This window comes from Solanum stenotomum, chromosome 3, assembly GCF_019186545.1.
Source record: "Solanum stenotomum isolate F172 chromosome 3, ASM1918654v1, whole genome shotgun sequence".
Lineage (NCBI taxonomy): Eukaryota > Viridiplantae > Streptophyta > Magnoliopsida > Solanales > Solanaceae > Solanum > Solanum stenotomum.
The window spans coordinates 31,700,514-31,722,426 of NC_064284.1; positions in this window are offsets into that span (position 1 = coordinate 31,700,514).

Sequence of the window (21,913 nt, forward strand, 5' to 3'; positions counted from 1 at the left end):
TGGAACTTTAGGTGAGATCATGGCCACTCGGCGCCTCACCCAATGGGTTAGGCGGTCATCAGACCTTGTTTTCTTCATTCTTTGAGTTGCCTTGTTCCTTTTTGCTCATTAGTGTCCATGCTTTGTTCCTCAATCCAAATACCTGAAAATCAAGGATTTACATAAGTTATTGGCACAAAATATGCATTTGAGGACACTAAATCTATTAAAATAAAGCCCTAAATGAGTCCAAATCATGGACTTACCATCCCCGTGAACCCAAATCTGGGTACGATGGCATCTAGAGTGAGGGATTTCATTAGATTGAATCCTCTGGAGTTTTATGGTTCTAAGGTCGAAGAAGACCCTCAAGAGTTTATTGATGAGGTTTATAAGGTATTGATGAGGTTCGGTGGAAAAAGAGGAATTGGCCTCTTATCAACTTAAGGGTGTTTCTTAAATATGGTTCAACTAATGGAAAGAAGGGTGAGATAAAGATGTGGGTCATCTTGATTGGGAAAAGCTTAAGGTTCGTTTCCTTGATAGGTTCTTTCCCCTTGAGATGAGGGAGGCAAAATTGCTTGAATTCATTAAGCTTAGACAAGGAAGTATGAGTGTGAAAGTGTATGCTTTGAATTTCACACAATTATCGAGGTATGCTCCTAATATGGTTGCCAATCCTAGGGCAATGATGAGTAAGTTTTGTTCCGGTTGTGTCTAAAACGGTGGTTAAGGAATGTTGTACCGCTATACTTATCAAGGACATGGATATTTCTCATCTTATGGTTCATGCTCATCAAATTGAAGAGGAGAAACTTAAGGAAAGATCTAGAGAGGAAAAGAGGGCCATAACTGGTGATGGTAACTTCTCACATTTAAGGTCCGATGGACATGGTCGTTCTATGTTCCGATCAAGGTTTTCCGGTCAAAGTTCCTCCAATGTTCCTTCTAAGTTCAACGAAGATAGAGTGTCTAACCATAAGCCTCAAGGAGGAAATAGTGGTGGATCTTTATTGCCTCTGCCTACTTGTGCTAGGTATGGAAAGAAGCACGAGGGTAAGTTCTTAGCCGTCACGGATGGTTAATTGAGTTGTGGTAAAAGTGGTCATATGTTGAGGGATTACTCGACTCTTACGTCTAAAGGAAGTGAGGGTAAGAAAGCTCCTCCTAGTGGTTTGAGTTCAAATGCTCACAAGCAAAACTGATTCTATGCACTTCAGACTAGTCATGAGTAAGAGGGTTCACCTGATGTGGTTACCGGTATGTTGAAAGTTTTCCAACTTGATGTTTATGCTTTACTTGACCCTGGTTCTACCTTGACTTATGTGACGCCATATGTGGCTAAAAGTTTTAATATTCTTTCGTATGTGTTCTTAGATCCCTTTTCTGTCTCTAACAAACATATGATTACAACTCTATAATCAACTAAACAAATAAACTTGAATCAAAACTAGAAAACTTAATCCTAAAGATCAGGTTATTCAATTTAGTTCTTCGTATCCACAACAGTCAAAATCTTCAATCAAAACTCTCTCAAATACAAACTCTCTCTTACTTGATTGTGTTATGCTTGTATCTCTCTATGTAAGTGCACAAAAATCATTGTAGAAAACCCTACCTATTTATAGGCATGAAGCCTTTCCTTCTTTAGGTTGAAGTCGGTGACCTCTTACTGCTTCCCTTTCCTTGTAGCCTTAAACTAACTCCCACGTCTTGTACTTTGTTCACCATCTTAAACTTCTTTCTCTACACTAAAACTACTTCTCCTAATCCACTTAGANCTAACAAACAGATGATTACAACTCTATAATCAACTAAACAAATAAACTTGAATCAAAACTAGAAAACTTAATCCTAAAGATCAGGTTATTCAATTTAGTTCTTCGTATCCACAACAGTCAAAATCTTCAATCAAAACTCTCTCAAATACAAACTCTCTCTTACTTGATTGTGTTATGCTTGTATCTCTTTAAGTAAGTGCACAAAAATCATTGTAGAAAACCCTACCTATTTATAGGCCTCAAGCCTTTTCTTCTTTAGGTTGAAGTCGGTGACCTCTTACTGCTTCCCTTTCCTTGTACCCTTAAACTAACTCCCACGTCTTGTACTTTGTTCACCATCTTGAACTTCTTTCTCTACACTAAAACTACTTCTCCTAATCCAGTTAGACTCTATCTGGGAGGAACATGGTTGTGGAACTTATTTTTACATCTATTCTCCTATTTTTCACACATAAGAATTTTCCTAGATCCAAAACCTTTCTTCTATTACAAAAAAGGTCTCTTAAATCTCAATCAATCATTCTATCAAACAACTTACCATTTTCTGTTGCATCGAGATGGAGAGATCAATATTGAATGCTGACATCTTGACCTTGAATGAAACTGTTAATACTATTACTAATTAAACTCGTGCTAATATGTCAAGAGATGGTACTATCCAAGAACTTGGACATAGTTATTCTGCATTAGTTGAAGCCACTGCAGAATACCTCTCTAATATAGATTCTACAATCACTTATTGTCGTAGAATTTCCATATCTTGGCACATTAGCAGGAGTTGAATTACTAGTAGCATTAAGAGTTCCACTGAAGGTCAAGTTGTAAACAGTCATCTGAGGTGCAACAATAAATGATAAGTTGTTTGATAGAATGATTAGTTGATACAACCTATTTGTCAATGTACATGTGCATATTTGCTGCCTCTTTCTAGTAAAAAGGCTACAACATACTGAATATACATATATGTAAACTAAAAAAAAGTAAAAAAGATAATCATAAACACAACCTGAAAAAAATTATACCAACCTAAGGCAAGTAAAAACACACAGAGGTGGAAAAATACATTTTTCACAAGGATCATAAATACATATCTACAGTTACATGTACTGGTATTTGAATTATAGTTATTTCATAGAAACTATTTGCCACCACCATTTGGAAAGAAATGTCACATTTCACAATAATGTTAAAATACATCTATAGATACTTGTACCAACATTGGATTATAGTTAATTAAAAGAGTTAAGGAGCCATTTGGTATAGGAATGAGATAGACAACATTATCCCATTAATTGAGATATATCCATAAGAGTTTATTCGATCATTGTTTTTGTTAATCCCCGAGCCTACACCCTGGGCGGGACTGGCACTCGAGAACCATTGTTGGCCCCAATCGAACCCTTTGCCTAGCTTAACTCTTAGTGGAATACTTTACTCAACATAAATGTACTTTAAAAGTTAATGGAAAGCTCAAAGATAACTGAGAATGTATTATAAGTAAACATTCACTGGTAAAGTGGAAACTTAAGTCTCAAACATAACTAAAATGGAAAGACTCAAGAACTAACATCAACTAACTGTCTATGAAGCCTCTAACAATTGAGATGGACATTGGGACAAGACCCATGACATCCTAATGAACTAGAATACTAAAAACAATAAAAAAGGGATCCTCCGGAAGCAAAGAGGCTCACCAACAACTCTGAAACTCAACTAGATCAACGAAGCATTGGATGCTGATCCTGGACACCTGTATCTGCATCATAAAAAGATGCAGGCCAAATGGCATTAGTACATTGAATATACGAACATGCGAGGGGAAATTCTAAAACAAGACATAAGCTTAAAAGGAACTGAAGGAACACACCTAGTCTGAACTCAACTCAACTTAACTCATTTCAATATAAAACAATAATGTAAATGTAGTATAAATAAAAGCTTTTAAAACATGGATAACAACTCTGTGTATTTATAAATACAATAGTAACTCACTTTATATGCAAAGATACAAATAATCTCTGTTTGTATATGAAAATACAATTAACTCTGTGTATATAAGAATACAAAATATCTGTGTGGGAGTTTCTCTAACCGACAACCATCACTTCTGAGCTATGTGATGATACAACATTTTTCCTCATGCTGCCAAGGGCGCCCTATACCTTGTCGAGAGTGTAGAACCTAACTACTAAGTGGATCCACTAGTCTATACTAAAAAGTACTAAGGAATCATCTAAAAAGTATGACCCTTTTCTACCCACGTTGGCAACATGGTTTATGGGGGTTGTGAGTTGTCTTAACTCTCCCCCTTATCGGTGCTCAATACTATTCCCAAAAATGTAACTAGCTCATATGTTTAAAAACATAACTCTTTCTGTGCTTTGAGATAATTGCTCAAAAACTAGCCCAAAGGCTCTCTTGGAAATCAGTGTTTCCTCTCTTGATTAAATGTGAAAACATTTACTCTTTATTGAAAACTAGCTCAAAGGCTCTTTTAGAAATTGGTGTTTCCTTTCTTGATTAAATGTGAAAACATTTGCTCTTTGGGAATACATAGTTCCCATATACTCTTTTGAACAAATGAACTTAATTGTTTACTCTTTACTCAACTCAAAACTCAAGTCTTAAAACACTTTTAAATTATTTGCAAAAGACTTTTGAAAGGACTCTAAGAACTCTCTAGACTTGGCTCTTAACTTCCCTTGAATTTAAATTTTTTGGATTCAAGGTTGTGATTTGTGATAGGAAAGATCTTGTGATGTTTAAGAGTATTTTTATATAGTTCAACATGAGAAACGATCAAGAAATCACTGTCTGTGAGAAAGTCTGCGATGCGGAGATGCATTTTAATATCTGGTCGCGAAATAAATTTTAAGGCAGAGGGGTCCGCGAACTCTCCGCGATGCTGAGAAATCTTTTGTAAAAAGGTCAGGTAGGTCCGTGACGCGGATTGGGACGCCAGATTCGCCCGACTTTTTCCTTCTTCTTTTTCTAACCCCAATTCGTCTAAATTTGATTCTTTTTCTCAAGTTATCTTTAGATTCAGATACCCAGAACACGTACACAAGAATCTAACTCTGGCTCTTTCAAATAACGAGGTGTTACAATTGTACAAATGATTGGGTAAATAATTCTAAAATGTCTTCCTATTGTGGCTTTAAGGCCTGAAATTGCTCGTAGTACATGTTAATTAGCATTGTTATGCATGGAGTTTAACCACCAGTCTGCAAAAATTGTTTGGTGCACAGTACAATGTTTCATTGCTTACAAGGTGATGGTGGCCTAATAGGTGGCTCTCTTACTAGAGTTGCTGCATTAGAAGCGGATGCAGTGGTAACATCCATAGGAGAACCATTAAGACTTAAACTTAACCGTTAAGAAATTTGAATGGATCTTACCATTGCATCAACTTCTATGTAGAAACTCCCGTAAGAGAGCCACAAATTCGGCCCATCATCACCTTGTAAGCAATGAAGTACTCTACCGTTTGCCAATCAATTTCTGCAGACTCAATGTTAAATTTCATGGATGACAATGCTAATAAACATGTACCTTTGAGCAATTTTAGGTTACCCTATGGTAAGTATGGGAAGTAGAAATATAGTGTCAAGAAGTGTATTGTAACACCCCACAACTAGAAAGGTCTAGAATTAGAAAAAGTCATTTTTGAAAAGAATGAAATATCTGGAAATTTGACAAAATCAAGTTAAGTATGAGTTTTGGGTCAACTTCAAACGACCCTAACTCCTAGCTCAGGATGAGTTAGGTGTGCTACAAGATACTGTAGCAAAGATCTTTGAATTATCTTTCCAACTTCGCCTAGTTTGTGTGATTTCGAGTTTGTATGAGGGAGATGTTCCCATTTGAAGTTGGGCGGTCAAGATAAGAAAAGTCAAAAAGTGGATTTTAGAAGGGTATTATGGTCTTTTCACCACCCAATTAATTAATTTTGCTTTTGGTAATTAAGTTGGGGTCTAAATTGATTGGATTCAGTTTACACTATTAAAAAATAACTTAGGGTTTTGAGAGAAGAGAAAAGAAAAGGAGAAAAAAATAAGGAATCACCAAGTTCTAGAAGTTTTGCTTGAGTATTTTGCCAAGGGTTGATCCCTACGAGGTATGTGAGATCTCATAGCGTTGGGTTAGTTCACCCACGTGCCAATCATGATTTGATTCAGCGTAATTATGTTCTTGAAAGAAGAGTTTATGAGTTCTTAATGAATATTGTTGAAAGTTTGGAGGAGTTCTTGAGTTAGATTCATGAAATTAGATGTTGTTTTGAGTAGATTCTTGCATATTTTTGGTATGTAGTGTAATCTAAGTGTTTGGGGAAAGACCCAATTGAGTTTAGAGGGTTTAGAATTAAAAAACGACCAAGAGAATTCGTCAAAAATATGGGAAAAAGGGTGGGGTGCCGCGCCACTCAGAGCGCCCCACAAAGTTCTCTGAAGTTTGGCCTCTAGGGCGCCGCGCCTTCTAGAGCACCCCAAGCCAGACTCAAAAGTTTTGGGTATGGCGCCTCGCGCCACTCAGAGGGCCAGGGACGCCATGTCTTATACTTTTTCCCACTTCTTTTCTTACTAATCCCCTTGAAACGTGCCTATGTTTTCTAGTTGATTCATACACTCTAAGGTATGTCTAAACAACATTAAATCCTCCATAACCTGAGATCATGAGCCTGGAATCCATAATTCAATTCAAGGAAAGTTAAGAGTCAAGTCAAGAGAAATTCATAGAGTTTTCCAAAAGTCTTTTATAAACATTTTTACTTTGTGTTAAGGGTAGAGTTTTGAGTTGAGTAAGAGTAAATGTTGAAGTCAATTTCTTCAAAGAGTATATGGGGACTATGTATTCCCAAAGAGTTTAAAGTGTTTTCACATTTAAATATTAAAGGAAACTGAGATTTCCAAAGAGCCTTTGAGCTAGTTTTTAGAAAAGAGTGAATGCTTTCACAATTAAGCAAGAGAGGGAACTCTTTTTTCCAAGAGGAGCCTTTGAGCTAATTTTTGAGAAATTATCTACACCCACATAAAGAAGATATGTTTTTAAACATAAGAGCTAGTATTATATTTTGGGAGTAGTATTGAGCACCGATATGGGGGAGAGTTCAGACAACTTCCAACCCCCATAAACCATATAGCCACTATGGGTAGAAAAGGGTCATACTTTTTAGATGATTCCTTAGTGATATTTTTAGAATAGACTAGTGGATCCAGTTAGTAGTCATGTTCTATGCCCTCAGCAAGTTATATGACGGCCATGGCAGCGTGAGGCAAAAACGTTGTATCATCACAATAACACTTAAGTGATAGTTGTCGATTAGAGAAACTCCCAAATTAGTATTTTGTATTCTTATATACACAGAAGTAAATTGTATTTTTATATACATTTCAGAGTTTACATTGTATCTTTGCATACACACATATTCATTATTGTATTTCTAAATACACAAAGTTGTTATCCATGTTTCAGAAATCTTTTCTTGATATTCCACTTGTTTATACTGCTTTATATTGAAATAAGTTCAGTTGAGTTGAGTTTAGACCAGGTTTGTTCTTTCAGTTCCTTTCAAGCTTATGTCTTGTTTAGTATTCCCCTCGCATGCTCATACATTCAATTTACAGATACCATTTGGCCTGCATCTTTTAATGATCCAGATACAGGTAACCAGGATCAACATCCAGTGCATCGTTGATTCTAGTTGAGCTTGAGAGTTTGTTGGTGAGCCTCCTTGTTTCTGGAGGATCCCCTTTTCATTACTTTCAGTATGTTTAGTTCTTTAGGATGTCGTGGGTCTTGTCCCGACGTCCATCTCAGTTGTTTATAGGCTTCATAGATAATTAGTCATGTTAGTTCTTGTGTCTTTCTATTTCCTGTTTCGATGGTTGAGACTTGAGTTGCCACTTTGGCTAGTGTACGTTATTTTAATACATTCTAAGTTTATTATTGAGCAATTTAGTTTACTTTTTAAAGTATTTATATCATGAGTAAGTCTTCCGCTGAGTAAGTAAGCCAGACCAATGGTTTTCTTGGGGCCAACAATTGTTCTCGAGTGCTAGTCCCTTCCAGGGTGTATGTTCGGGGCGTGACAAACTTGGTATCATAGCCTAGAGTTCAAGAGTCCTACGGAGTCTATGAAGCTGTGTTTGCATAGTCCTCGTTATCGGTGTGAAACGCGCCACATCTATAATTAGGAAGCTGCAATACTTAAGAACTATCTCACTTCTTTCATACTCATTTCGTGCGATAAAGTGTATCTCTATAAAAGTTCTTTCTAACTCGTGCTTGCGCGTGTCTTTCAGATCATGCGTGCACGAAGAGCTGTCAGAGGTCGTCTGACTAGAAGAAATGTTGAACCACAGGAACAAGGGGTACCTAATGCACTAGAAGTGTAACCCCAATGATAGGTCACCAATGTTGAGTTTCGTGACGCCATCCGGATGTTGAGCCAAGTTGTGACCAATCAAGCTGGGAAGTAAAGAGGGAATCGACAAGAAGTAATTGAAACTTCATGGATTCGTGAGTTCTTAAGGATGAATCCTCCAAGATTTACTGGTTTAAGTGTTACTGAGGACCCATAAAATTTTGTTGAGGAGCTTTAGAAGGTTTTTGAGATCATGCATGTTGATGGTGCTGAGAGGGTGGAGCTAGCTGCATACCAAATGAAGGGTGTCGCTAGGATATGGTTCGACCAATGGAAGAAGAACCGAGCTGAGGGAGCACTATCTGCTAGTTGGGCTTGTTTCGAGGAGGCCTTCTTGGGGCATTTCTTCCCCCAAGAACTGAGAGAAGCAAAGGTACGAGAGTTTCTTATTCTTAAGCAGGATTCTTTGAGCATTCATGAGTACAGTATGAAGTTCACACAACTTTCCCATTATGCTCCGGAGATGGTTGATGACATGAGAAGCATGATAAGTTTATTCGTTGCTGGTTGTCTCGCTTGTCAAGTAAGGAAGGCAAGGTTACTTTGATGATACGGGATATGGACATAGCAAGGCTAATGATCTATGTGCAATAACTTGAGGAGGACAAACTGAGGGATAGAGAAGAGTTTAAGAATAAGAGGGATAAGACATCAGGGAATGAGTCCGGGAAGCAGAAGAGTAATGCCAACCCGTCATCCTTCCAACAGAAATAAAAGGGACCCTCTCTAATATCCGCTAGTGCACATGTACCAAAGAACAAAGTTGAGTACAATAGTTTGAATTTCTAAACTAAACCTGCCTATTCTCAGGGTAGTATGGCACAAGGGGATAGTACGCCTCCTGCATGTGCTAAATGTGGTAGGAACCACTCAGGGATGTGTTGTGATAGCTCCACTAGTTGCTTAAAGTGTTGCCAGAACGGTCATTTTATGCGAGAGTCTCCGAATAGCAAGCAGGGTATGGTAATGGGGACAATAGAGACTAGTATTCTTCAGCTACATCTAGAGGGGCTACTTTAGGGGCAGGCAGAGGAGAAAACCGTTTGTATGCTATCACCAGTCGCCAAGAGCAAAAGGATTTGCCATATGTTGTCACTGGTATGATCCAATTCTTTAACTTCAATGTTTATGCTTTGCTAGATCCAGGAGCGACTTTATCCTTTGTAACTCCTTATTTTGCGATGAACTTTAATGCTCTTATGAAAAACTTAGTGAGCACTTCTATGTTTTTACACCTGTTGGTGAGTCTATTCTAGCAGAGAGAGTTTATCGTGATTGTCCCATTTTCGTCAATCACAAGAGCACCAAGGCTAATTTAGTTGAGTTAGACATGGTAGATTTTGATATTATTCTTGGTATGGATTGACTTCATGCCTGTTATGCCTCAGTAAATTCTAGAATGTGGGTAGTCAAGTTTCAGTTTCCTAATGAGCCAGTTATAGAGTGGAAAAGTAGTTCAACAGTGCCTAAGGGTCATTTTATTTCGTACCTTAAGGAAAGAAAGTTAGTTTGCAAGGGGTGTTTTTATCACTTAGTCCGAGTTAATGACTCTAGTGTTGAGATACCTCCTATTAAGTCAGTTCCAGTAGTAAAAGAGTTTCTAGAAGTCTTTCCAAATGATCTTCCTAGAGTCCCTCCTGAGAGAGAAATAAACTTCGGTGTAGATATTCTTCTAGATAGTCGCCCCGTATCTATCCCGCCATATAGGATGACACCAACAGAGTTAAAAGATGTAAAAGAACAGTTGAAAGATCTCCTTGAGAAGGGTTTTATTCGACCAAGTGTCTCACCTTGGGGCGCTCCAGTCTTGTTTGTGAGGAAGAAGGATGGTTCCCTTAGAATGTGTATAGACTACCATCAGTTGAACAAGGTTACCATCAAGAATAAGTATCCTCTTTCGAAAATTGATGATCTCTTTGATCAACTTCAGGGTGCCAATTATTTTCGAAAATATACCTCAGATCTAGCTAAAATCAGTTACGAGTAAGGGAATGTGATATTCCAAAGACAGCTTTCAGGACGCGTCATGGTCATTATGAGTTTTGGTCATGTCATTCGGTTTAACTAATGCACCTGCAGTGATCATGGACCTTATGAATAAAATATTCAAGACTTATTTAGATATGTTTGTTATCGTGTTTATTGATGACATACTAATCTATTCTAGGAATGAGGAAGATCATATTAGCCATCCCAAAATAGTTCTCCAAACTTTAAAGGATAGAGAGTTGTATGCCAAGTTCTCTAAGTGTGAGTTTTAGCTTGAATCTGTGGCATTCTTAGGCCACATTGTTTCCGGTGATGGAATTAGAGTTGATGCTCAGAAAATAGAGGCAGTGCATAATTGGCCTAGACCCATATCTCCAACTGATATTAGGAGTTTCTTGGGGTTGGCTGGATATTATAGAAGGTTCATAGAGGGGTTATCATCTATTTCGTCCCCTTTGACCAAGTTCACTCAGAAAATAGAAAAGTTTCAATGGTCTGAAGCTTGTGAGAAAAGCTTTCAGGAATTGAAAATGAGGTTGACTACTACCCCAGTATTGACCTTACCACAAGGTACGCAAGGCTTTGTTGTATATTGTGATGCGTCTAGAGTTGGTTTGGGTTGTATGTTAATGCATAATGGCAAATTGTAACTTATGCCTCCAGAAAACTTAAGGTTCACGAGAAGAATTATCCAATCCATGACGTAGAGTTGGCTGCCGTAGTATTTGCTTTAAAAATATGGCACCATTATTTGCATAGTGTTCATGTTGATGTGTTCACTGATCATAAGATTCTTTAGTATGTGTTTAGTCAGAAAGAACTTAATCTGAGACATCAGAGGTGGTTAGAGTTACTCAAAGATTATGACATGAGTATTCTTTGTCACCCATGTAAGGCTAATGTTGTTGCTGATGCCTTGAGTAGATTGTCTATAGGTAGTTTCGCATATTTTGAGGAAGATAAGAAGGATTTAGCTAAAGATGTGCATAGACTTGCACAATTAGGAGTTTGACTAATGGATTCCAGATAAGGAGGAGTAGTGGTGATGAATGGGGTTAAATCATCATTAGTGTCAAAAATGAAAGAAAAGCAAGACCAAGATCCCATATTGCTTGAATTGAAGGCAAATGTTCATAAGCAAAAAGTAATGACTTTTGAACAAGGGGGGGATGGTGTATTGAGGTATCAAGGTAGATTGTGAGTACCAATGGTGGATGAACTCCAATAGAGGATCATGGAGAAAGCTCATAATTCCAGAAATTCAATTCATCCCGGTTCCACAAAGATGTATCGTGACTTGAGAGAAGTGTATTGGTGGAATAGTATGAAGAAGGGCATTGCAGAGTTTGTTGCTAAGTGTCCAAATTGCCAAAAAGTTAAAGTAGAGCACTAGAGGCCCAGTGGTATGGCACAAAATATAGAACTTTCATCACAGGTTTACCACGATCTCACAGACAACATGACTCGGTTTGGGTGATTGTAGATCGAATGACTAAATCAGCCCATTTCTTACCGGTAAAGACTACTCATACAACAAAAGACTATGCCAAGTTGTATCTTCAAGAGGTAGTTAGACTTCATAGGGTGCCAATTTTGATTATTTCAAACATAGGTGCGCAATTTATTGCACAGTTCTGGAAATCTTTTCAGAAAGGCTTGGGTACAAAGGTGAACTTAAGCACTGCTTTTCATCCTCAGACAGATGGGTAAGCAGAGTGCACTGTTCAGACCTTAGAGGATATGTTGAGGACCTATGTGATTGATTTCAAAGGTAATTGGGATGATCACGTACCTCTCATTGAGTTTGCTTACAACAATAGTTACCACTCTAGCATCCAGATGGCTCCTTATGAAACTGTATATGGGAGAAGATGCAGATCTCCTATTGGATGGTTTGAAGTTGGTGAAGCTGGGTTGATTAGGCTAGACTTAGTTCATCAAGCTATGGAGAATGTGAAAGTTATTCAAGAGAGGTTGAAGACAGCGCAAAGTCGTCAGAAATCCTATACATATGTTAGGAGAAGGGACTTAGAGTTTGAAATAGATGATTGGGCCTACTTGAAAGTTTCACCCATGAAAGGTGTTATGGGTTTGGTAAGAAAGGGAAACTTAGTCCCCGGTATATTGGCCCTTACAGAATATCAAAGATGATTGGCAATGTAGCTTATGAGTTAGAGCTACCCCAAGAATTAGTAGTAGTTCATCCGATGTTCCACATCTCCATGTTGAAAAAGTGTATGGGCGATCCTTAATTGATTATCCCAACTGAAGATATTAGTATCAAGGATAGCTTATCTCTTGAGGAGATTCCTGTTCTGATTCTAGATCGCTAAGTTCGCAAGTTGAGAACAAAAGAGGCAGCATCAGTCAAAGTTCTTTGGAGGAATCAGTTTGTTGAGGAAGCTATTTGGGAAGCTGAGAAAGATATGAAGAAAAGATATCCACATATCTTCGAATTTGAAGAAGTTCCAAATTAATGTACTAATCCTTTTCTTGGTATTTATTTATAAATTGGCATGTTGTATTTGCATTTTCGCTTGTTAGGTGTTTGAATTGAATGTTAGATNCAAAGATGATTGGCAATGTAGCTTATGAGTTAGAGCTACCCCAAGAATTAGTAGTAGTTCATCCGATGTTCCACATCTCCATGTTGAAAAAGTGTATGGGCGATCCTTAATTGATTATCCCAACTGAAGATATTAGTATCAAGGATAGCTTATCTCTTGAGGAGATTCCTGTTCTGATTCTAGATCGCTAAGTTCGCAAGTTGAGAACAAAAGAGGCAGCATCAGTCAAAGTTCTTTGGAGGAATTAGTTTGTTGAGGAAGCTACTTGGGAAGCTGAGAAAGATATGAAGAAGAGATATCCACATATCTTCGAATTCGAAGAAGTTCCAAATTAATGTACTAATCCTTTTCTTGGTATTTATTTATAAGTTGGCATGTTGTATTTGCATTTTCGCTTGTTAGGTGTTTGAATTGAATGTTAGATGTTATGCCCTTAGACTACCACGATTGATCTCATTCGATGACGAATGTTCCCAAGGGGGAGATATTGTAACACCCCGCAACTACAAAGAGCTAGAATTAGAAAGAGTCATTTTTGTAAAGAATGAAAAATCTGGAAATTTGACAAAATTAAGTTAAGTATGATTTTTGGGTCAACTTCAAATAACCCTAAATCCTAGCTCAGGATAAGTTAGATGTTCTACAAGATACCGTAGGAAAGATCTTTGACTTATCTTTCTAGCGCCGCTGAGTTTGACTGATTTCAAGTTCGTATAAAGGAGATATGCCCATTTGATGTTGGGCTATCTAGATAAGGAAAGTCAAAACCGGATTTTACAAGGGTATTACGGTATTTTCACCACACAGTTAATTAATTTTGTTTTTGGTAATTAAGTTGGGGTCTAAACTGATTGGATTAAGTTTATGCTATTGAAAAATAAGTTAGGGTTTTGAGAAAAGAGAAAAAAAGAGGAGAAAAGAGGAGAAGAAGCAAGGAATCGCCAAGTTCTTGAAGTTTTGCTTGAGGATTTCACCAAGGGTTTATCCCTACGAGGTATGTGAGATCACGTAGCGTTGGGTTAGTTCACCCATGCGCCATTCATAGTTTGATTCAGCGTAATTATGTTCTTGAAAGAATAGTTTATGAGTTCTTGATGAATATAGTTGAAAGTTTCATTTGAATCTTGATTGTTGAAGTTTGGAGAAGTTCTTGAGTTAGATTCATGAAATTAGATGTTGTTTTGAGTAGATTCTTGCATAATTTTGTTCTGTAGTCGAATCTAAGTGTTTGAGGAAATACCCAATTGAGTTTAGAGGGTTTAGAGTTGAAAAACGACAAAGAGAATTGGTAAAAAAATATGGGAAAAGGGTGGGGCACCGTGCCACTCCGAGTTCCCCACAAAGTTCTCTTAAGTTTGGTCTCTGGGGAACCACCCCAGCCAGAGAACTCCAAGTGAGACTCTGACGTTTTGGGTCTGGCGTGCCGCGCCACTCAGAACGCCAGGGACACCATGTCATCTACTTTTTCCCACTTCTTTCCGTACTAGTCCCCTTGAAACATACCTATGTTTCCAAGTTGATTCCTACACTCTAAGGTACGTCTAAAAAACATGAAATCATCCATAAAATGAGATCATGAGCCTTGAATCCATAATTCAATTCAAGTAAAGTAAGGAGTCAAGTCATGAGAAGTTCATAGAGTTTTCCAAAAGTCTTTTACAAAGGTTTTTACTTTGTGTTAAGGGTTGAGTTTTGAGTTGAGTAAAGAGTAAATGTTGAAGTTAATTTCTTCAAAGAGTATATGGGGACTATGTATTCCCAAAGAGTTTAAAGTGTTTTCACATTTAAATATGAAAGGAAACTGTGATTTCCAAAGAGCCTTTGAGCTAGTTTTCAGAAAAGAGTGAATGCTTTCACAATTAAGCAAGAGAGGAAACTCTTATTTCCAAGAGGAGCCTTTGAGCTAAGTTTTGAGAAATTATCTACAACCACAGAAAGATGATATGTTTTTAAACATAAGAGCTAGTATTATATTTTGGGAGTAGTATTGAGCACCGATATGGGGGAGAGTTCAGACAAACCCCAGCCCCCATAAACCATGTAGCCACCATGGGTAGAAAAGGGTCATACTTTTTAGATGATTCCTTAGTGCTTTTTTTCGAATAGACTTGTGGATCCACTTAGTAGTTAGGTTCTATGCCCTCAACAAGTTATAGGACGGCCCTGGCAGCGTGAGGCAAAAACGTTGTATCATCACAATAACACTTAAGTGATAGTTGTCAGTTGGAGAAACTCCCACATTAGTATTTTGTATTCTTATATACACAGAAGTAAATTTTATTTTTATATACATTTCAGAGTTTACATTGTATCTTTGCATACACACAGAGTCATTATTGTATTTCTAAATACACAGAGTTGTTATCCTTGTTTCAAAAATCTTTTCTTTATATTGCACCTGTTTATACTGCTTTATATTGAAATGAGTTCAGTTCAATTGAGTTGAGTTGAGACCAGGTTTGTTCTTGCAGTTCCTTTCAAGCTTATGTCTTGTTTAGTATTCCCCTTGCATACTCGTACATTCGATGTATTGATGGAATTTGGTCTGCATCTTTTAATGATGCATATACAGGTAACCAGGATCAGCATCCAGCGCATCGTTGATTCTAGTTGAGGTTCAAAGTTTGTTGGTGAGCCTCCTTGCTTCTGGAGGATCCCCGTTTTATCGCTTTCAATATGATTAGTTCTTTAGGATGTCGTGGGTCTTGTCAAGACATCCATCTCATTTGTTTAGAGGCTTTATAGACCGTTAGTGATGGTAGTTCTTGAGTCTTTCTATTTCCTTTTTTGATGGTTGAGACTTGAGTTGCCACTTTGTCCAGTGAATGTTATTTTAATACATCTAAGTTTAATATTGAGCAGTTCAGTTTACTTTTTCAAGTATTATATCATGAGTAAGTCTTCCGCTGAGTAAGTAAGCCAGGCCAAGGGTTCGCTTGTGGCCAACAATGGTTCTCGAGTGCCAGTCCCACCTAGGGTGTAGGCTTGGGACGTGACATGTATGGAGCAAATCTCTACCACACTAACACAACATGTGGTTAGTATTTATTGTTTTAAGAGGAGCAATGGGAAAAGAACCTGTTAGGACAAAAAATAATCAGGTGTCAAGGTAGCAAATGCAAACCTTGAAAGACCATGAGTAAGAAAACAAACGAGAAATATACCAAAAGACACAAACAATTAATGTGGTTTTGTTAATCCACCTACGTCTATAAGAGGAGATAAGCAATCCATTATATAAAAGAGAGTACAAAATATAAAGAGGAATAACCTCACACAATTCCCTCGGAATACAAGGAGGTTCACACAAGTTTTAACGTAACACTTGTGTCTCACAAATTCTCCCCCTAAACAATGTTGTAGAGGGGAAGGCTACAACTTGTAATACACTATGCTTGTTGAAGTGTGTGACCATCTTATCTAAAAGCTTAAGTAGTCAGAGAGGACTGATTTTTTTTCATGGTGCACACTTTTATTAGTTAATTATATTCTCAATATTGCCCCGCACGCGTGAGCGTAATTCTTTTTTTTCCATGGGTCAAACACGTAAAAAATTCTTTTTGATATGATTGGCGTCAATCCGATGACTTTTGCTTGCTCTAATACCATGTTGAAGTGTGTTGACATCTCATCTAAAAGCTTAAACTGTTAGATAGAGCACACTTTTATTAGTTAATTATATTCTCAACAATGCTAACAAGTTAAGGGAAAGTTTCTGCCCTTGGATTGACCAGGTTGACATCACTAACTACATGCATGTTCTATATGTTATTGAGAGAAATCTTCTATTGCGTTTCAAGTTAAATAAGTATTCTAATTCTTGGAACAAGACACTCTATTGTTTGTCCCACTTCTAAAATTTTGTTTCCATTGGGAAGTCATGTTAATTTATGTTATGTCTATGTTATTCTCCTCTAGTTTGTGTGTTTGTCTTTTCTATAAAATTTCAAATTATTGATATATTACTATATGTTGGAAATATCCATGCCAGATTTGTTATGGTCTGCCAAACTAGTTGTAGAGGAAGGTATTGCTAAATAGTGCTAATGACCACAACATGACCTACGTCAAGCAGTAGTTATTCGACTGCATAGTACCAGCTTTGGTGGAAGCTTTGCATAAGCTCGACTTAAATTGACAAGTAATTACTAGAGATGTGAATGATTGTTGAACTTGCAATTTAATCCTAAATACCTCTTAAAACATATAGTACGATTTTAATGTTACTCCTTCTCATGAATTTTAATAGTTTAATCTTATTATGTATTATTTATTATGTATTCTTCCCTGGACTTCAAATATTTGGGCTACTCTTGGTTGAAGGTCAGGTCCAAAGTAATGTGGATGAGATAAAGCAGGTAATCATGGCCAATTCAAGTCGAACAAGCAAACAATAGAGAGAGCAAAAGCTGAAGACTTTTATTCTTATGAAAGGGAGTTGCTCAAGGAGGAAAATGAGCAAGAAAAAGAAGTAGTTGACCAAGTGTGTTTAACATAAGATTGTTTCTCAAAAATGAGTGGTAAACTTGTTTATCATTAAACATATCTTTGGCATTATCAAGCTTATCATTTGAAATCTTTATATGCTGGTGAAATATTGGGTACATTAATCAAAATATTCAAGGCCTATGTTGGTATGTCCCTTATGGTTTCTAATGTAGCTCTTGCAAGTAAGTTCTTTTAATATGTCTTATATCTCATTCTTATTAACTTCCCCACCTCCATATATTAAGAGCAAGGATAAAACAACTGAAGAAAGGACAATAGCAATTTACATCATTGATGATGTTGCAGTGGCGGAGCCAGGATTTCCGTCAAGGGTGTTTATACATTAGGACAAGTAAAAAAGTAAACCTTGCTGGTCAGATTATAATGATTGGCCACAAAATAGTCATACCTGAATTATTGATTTCTACATAGTGCTCCAAGTTGTTCATACTCTTTACATGTTCAATATCAAATTAACCAACTATTCAAAATAAAAATTCTTAAAACAGAAACTTACAAAATATCACTGGATAAACTAACGAAGATGAAGTAGGATAAATATATTGACTGATAGTTTCATACACACCAAATTATGTAAAGTGGTAACTACAATTGCATTCGACGACACTTCATCTCTTGAAACGTTTTCATAATACACTCATTAGAAACATCTTTAAATACCTGTTTCTCTACATAAGGCACTATGCAACCATCTAAGAATTCATCATCCATTCGATTTTGCAAGTCATTCTTGATAATCTTCATTGCCGAAAAAGCTCTTTCAACGGTAGCAGTGGCAATAGGTAGAAGCAAATCAAACTTCACTAAAAGAAATACGAGAGAATAGTTTAAATGCTTTTTTGTCCAAACCAACTTTATTGAAAGTTCCCAAAGTCCACCCAAATTGGAGAACCTTTCATCAATATCATGAACATCAATAATGTAATTAACAAGTTGATTCTCAAGAGCTCTCATGTTGGACTCATCAAAGTCATCAGGATATAATTCAGCCATTCTCATTATTTTCTTTATGTCAAAACTAAAAAATGAATCAAGTGGATTCAAGCAAGATACTCCATTAAGAAAATCACTTGTCACCTCATTGAAACGGTCATTAAGCTGTTGTAGCTGCTAATCAATGATTTTATAAAACACATCCACACGATAATGGTGAAAAGTAGTACAAATAACTACTTTACGTCGTGATCACCCAAAATTAGCATATGGATCAACAAAGTTGGGTAATGAAATGTCATGCTTGATACAAAATGCTTCTACCTTTTCTTTAAGTGAATCCCATCCAATATTTTTTTAAGAGAGGATCCCGTTCATTATCTCTTAAAGCTTGCAACCTTCTCTTTGCTACCTTTACATGAATCATGGCATTTTGCAATATCTTGTGATTCCTAAAACATCAGTCATCAAATGCAACAAGAAAATAGTCTCAAATGTTTGACAACTTCTGAGAAATCCCGATGCGCTTGCTCTTTCTTCCAAAGTACTTGAATTTACAACAAGAGTATCAAGTACATCAAAAATAGAGTCAAAGCTACTAATAAAATTTACAAATGACTTGTATTGATATCCCCAACGAGTATCACCGATTTTAACAAGACCAAGTTCTTGGTTCAACCCTCTACCCGTTTTTAGTTCACCCATATCCAATTCCATTGGGAGATACTTTTTTTGAGATTCTCAAAAAATTATATACACGTTTAAAAGAAGCTCCCAACACATTAAAAATATTTAAAATTAATAATACAATTTCGCCAACTTGAACACACTTTTTAGAAACTGCAACAAGAGTCAATTAAAGTAGATGAGCAAAACAATGAACATAATGAGCCGATCTACTTTCTTGTCTAATCAATGTTTTAATACCACCTACCTCACCTTGAATATTGCTTTCCCCATCGTAACATTATGCACGTACATTAGATAAAGTCAAAGAATGGTGAGCAAGTACATCTACAATTTCTTCCTTTAGAGATAAAGCACTAGTATCTTTAATATGAATAAGTCCATTAAATGCCTCCATCACAAACCCCCTTTTGTCAACATATCTTAGACAAATAGCCATTTGCCCTTTGTGTGACACGTCTTTAGATTCATCAACCAATAAAGCAAAGTAGTCATTATTTATATCCTCTATTATAGCCTTAACTGTTTCAATCTTACACGTAGTCGCAATGTCTTTTTTGATGTCATGAGAAGTCATTTTATTATTTTTTGGAGCTTTTTCTAACACAAAAGGTTTAATGGCATCATATCTAGCAGCATACCAAGAAAGAACTTCAAGAAAATTATCCTTGTTCAATGACAATTCATTCTCGTCATGACCACAGAATGCAAAACCTTGATTTAAGAAAAGTCTTATCACATCGATTGAAGCGTTTAAGCAAACTCGATATTCATGCTTACTTTTATCATCCAACTTGTAAAATGCGGCTTGAATGGATTGTTATTCTCGTGTGAGATCTTCACACTTTCTTTTGGATTGATTATGAACGCTTTTCGGTGTACCAATATGTGTAGCAAACCTATCCTTTCTATGACAATTTCTAAATACCTTAGTCGAAAATATATTACCACCACCTTGATTAATATTTTCTCATTGAAATAAATAACAAGGTAAACAATAAGCTGCATCCGCACTAATACTATATTCTAACCAATCATGATATTCATCAAACCACGTATAAACAAAACAACGTGGTGTTCCAAAAAAATTAGTTTGAGGAAACTAATGAGTTCGAGGTTGACAATGACCTTTAATGATGTATGCCCTCCTTATCTCATCACGAAGGTTTGGATGATAATTCAAAATTGGAGTTCTTTCGGCCAGATCAGCCTTTAAATCATTTACATCAAATTCTTGTCTTTCATAAGAGGGAGATGGTATTTCGATTTGATTTATATTTTCATCTCGGCGTAGTTGATTTTGATTTTGAGGCGCCAAAATTGTTTTGGGTACTCTAAAAAAAGATTTCTCGAAGCTCATTGAACTTCAAACTAAAATAGCAGTCAAGTGTACCAACTTATTAAAAATCAATCCAGAATACACCAAATACATGATCGATACTCGAATAAATAAAGTAGCTTTCAACATAAAAATTAATATATACAAGTGTTTCAACACATGATTAGAAAAAATTAAACTAAAGGAAAAAAAGAATTGAGAAATACCTTTCCACACTTCAATGGAGGTTGAGGAAGAAATATACAATGATTAAAGTTTCCAATTTCTTAAAACTTGAAAATATGTATGAAAATTTAGAAGAGAGAAAGGTAAAGAGTAAAGTTATAAAGGGTTTTTGGGAGAAGGAGAAGACAAAAAACTAAAAGGAAAAGACAAATAACTATGAATCTGTTTTTTTTTAAATTAAGAAAACTCAAAAGAAGACCTTTTGTTTTTCTTAACTTAAAAAAATCACTTTTGTACTCTTTTTTAAGAGAAAAACGGAACAAAAATAAAATAAACGAAATGCTCATGCCTGGGCTCGAACCCAGGCCACAAAAGTGTGAGTTTTAGATTTTTAAAGAGAAAGAACGGAATAACAAAAAAAATTAAGCAAAACACCTAAACTCGGGCTCGAACCTAGAACACTGAGGTGACTTTGCATAGCCTTAACAACTGGGCTGTCTACCTTTATTGTGTCAAGGGTGTTCAACAATTAGTATATATCCAAAAATATCGATATTTAGTATATATACTCGCAAAAAAAATCTAACGAAGGATGTTCATCTGACCACCCTCACCAAGTCATAGCTCCGCCCCTGCCAAAGATATGTAGGCGACTTAAGGACAAAGTCTCAGCCACACCTTTTTTTTCACAATTGCTTATCGTTTTATTTGATCCCGCTAATATATTTCCGTTAGTCAAACAAAATCGGCTACTTAGTCAACGTCTTTGCCCGCCAGTTCATTCTTCATTATCGAGAAAAGAGGGGCAGTTGTTGACAACCAATTTTGAATGATCTATAACCTTTTTTCAAATTGCTATTTGATTAAATATGTATTTTAAAATCTATTTCTTTATTATATATTTAGAATTATGTTTAAATTTTATCTAATTAATCATATACTTTAGTATTCATAATTTAAAAATAATTATTATTATTTTATCGTTGTTGTTGTTGTTGTTGTTGTTGTTGCAACTGCTACTTCTGTTGTTGTTGTTGTTGCTAAATTTGAGATAATTAATCTACTTGTCAAATTAACGTCTACAATATTTAAATGTGTTAATCTTATATGAAAATTATTTAATATGTATAGTATAACCATTTATTGGATAAAAATTTATTAAACTCCTCAAAATCATTTGAATCTTAACCCCTTTTATTCAATCTATTTAATTTTTACCCGTTTATACTTAATTTTATCTCAATTTTAGCCCATTTTGAACCAAGTAATTCCATCCCAATCTCAAGATCTCATTTTTAATCCCAACTGTCCATTCCATTCTTTTAAATCACAATCCCACATCTCATCTTGATCCAACAACTAAGATTGAGTCTCCTACCACTTCCCTATATTAATATCCCAACACCCTAACCCTAATTTTATTTTTTTCTCCTCGTTCTCATTGAAAACTAGAAGGAGCCGCTCCCCTATCTCCCAACTTCGTCCATCGTCGGTGAAGACCACCGGTGAAACCCCTACTCCAGCCTCGCTCGCGGGTCAC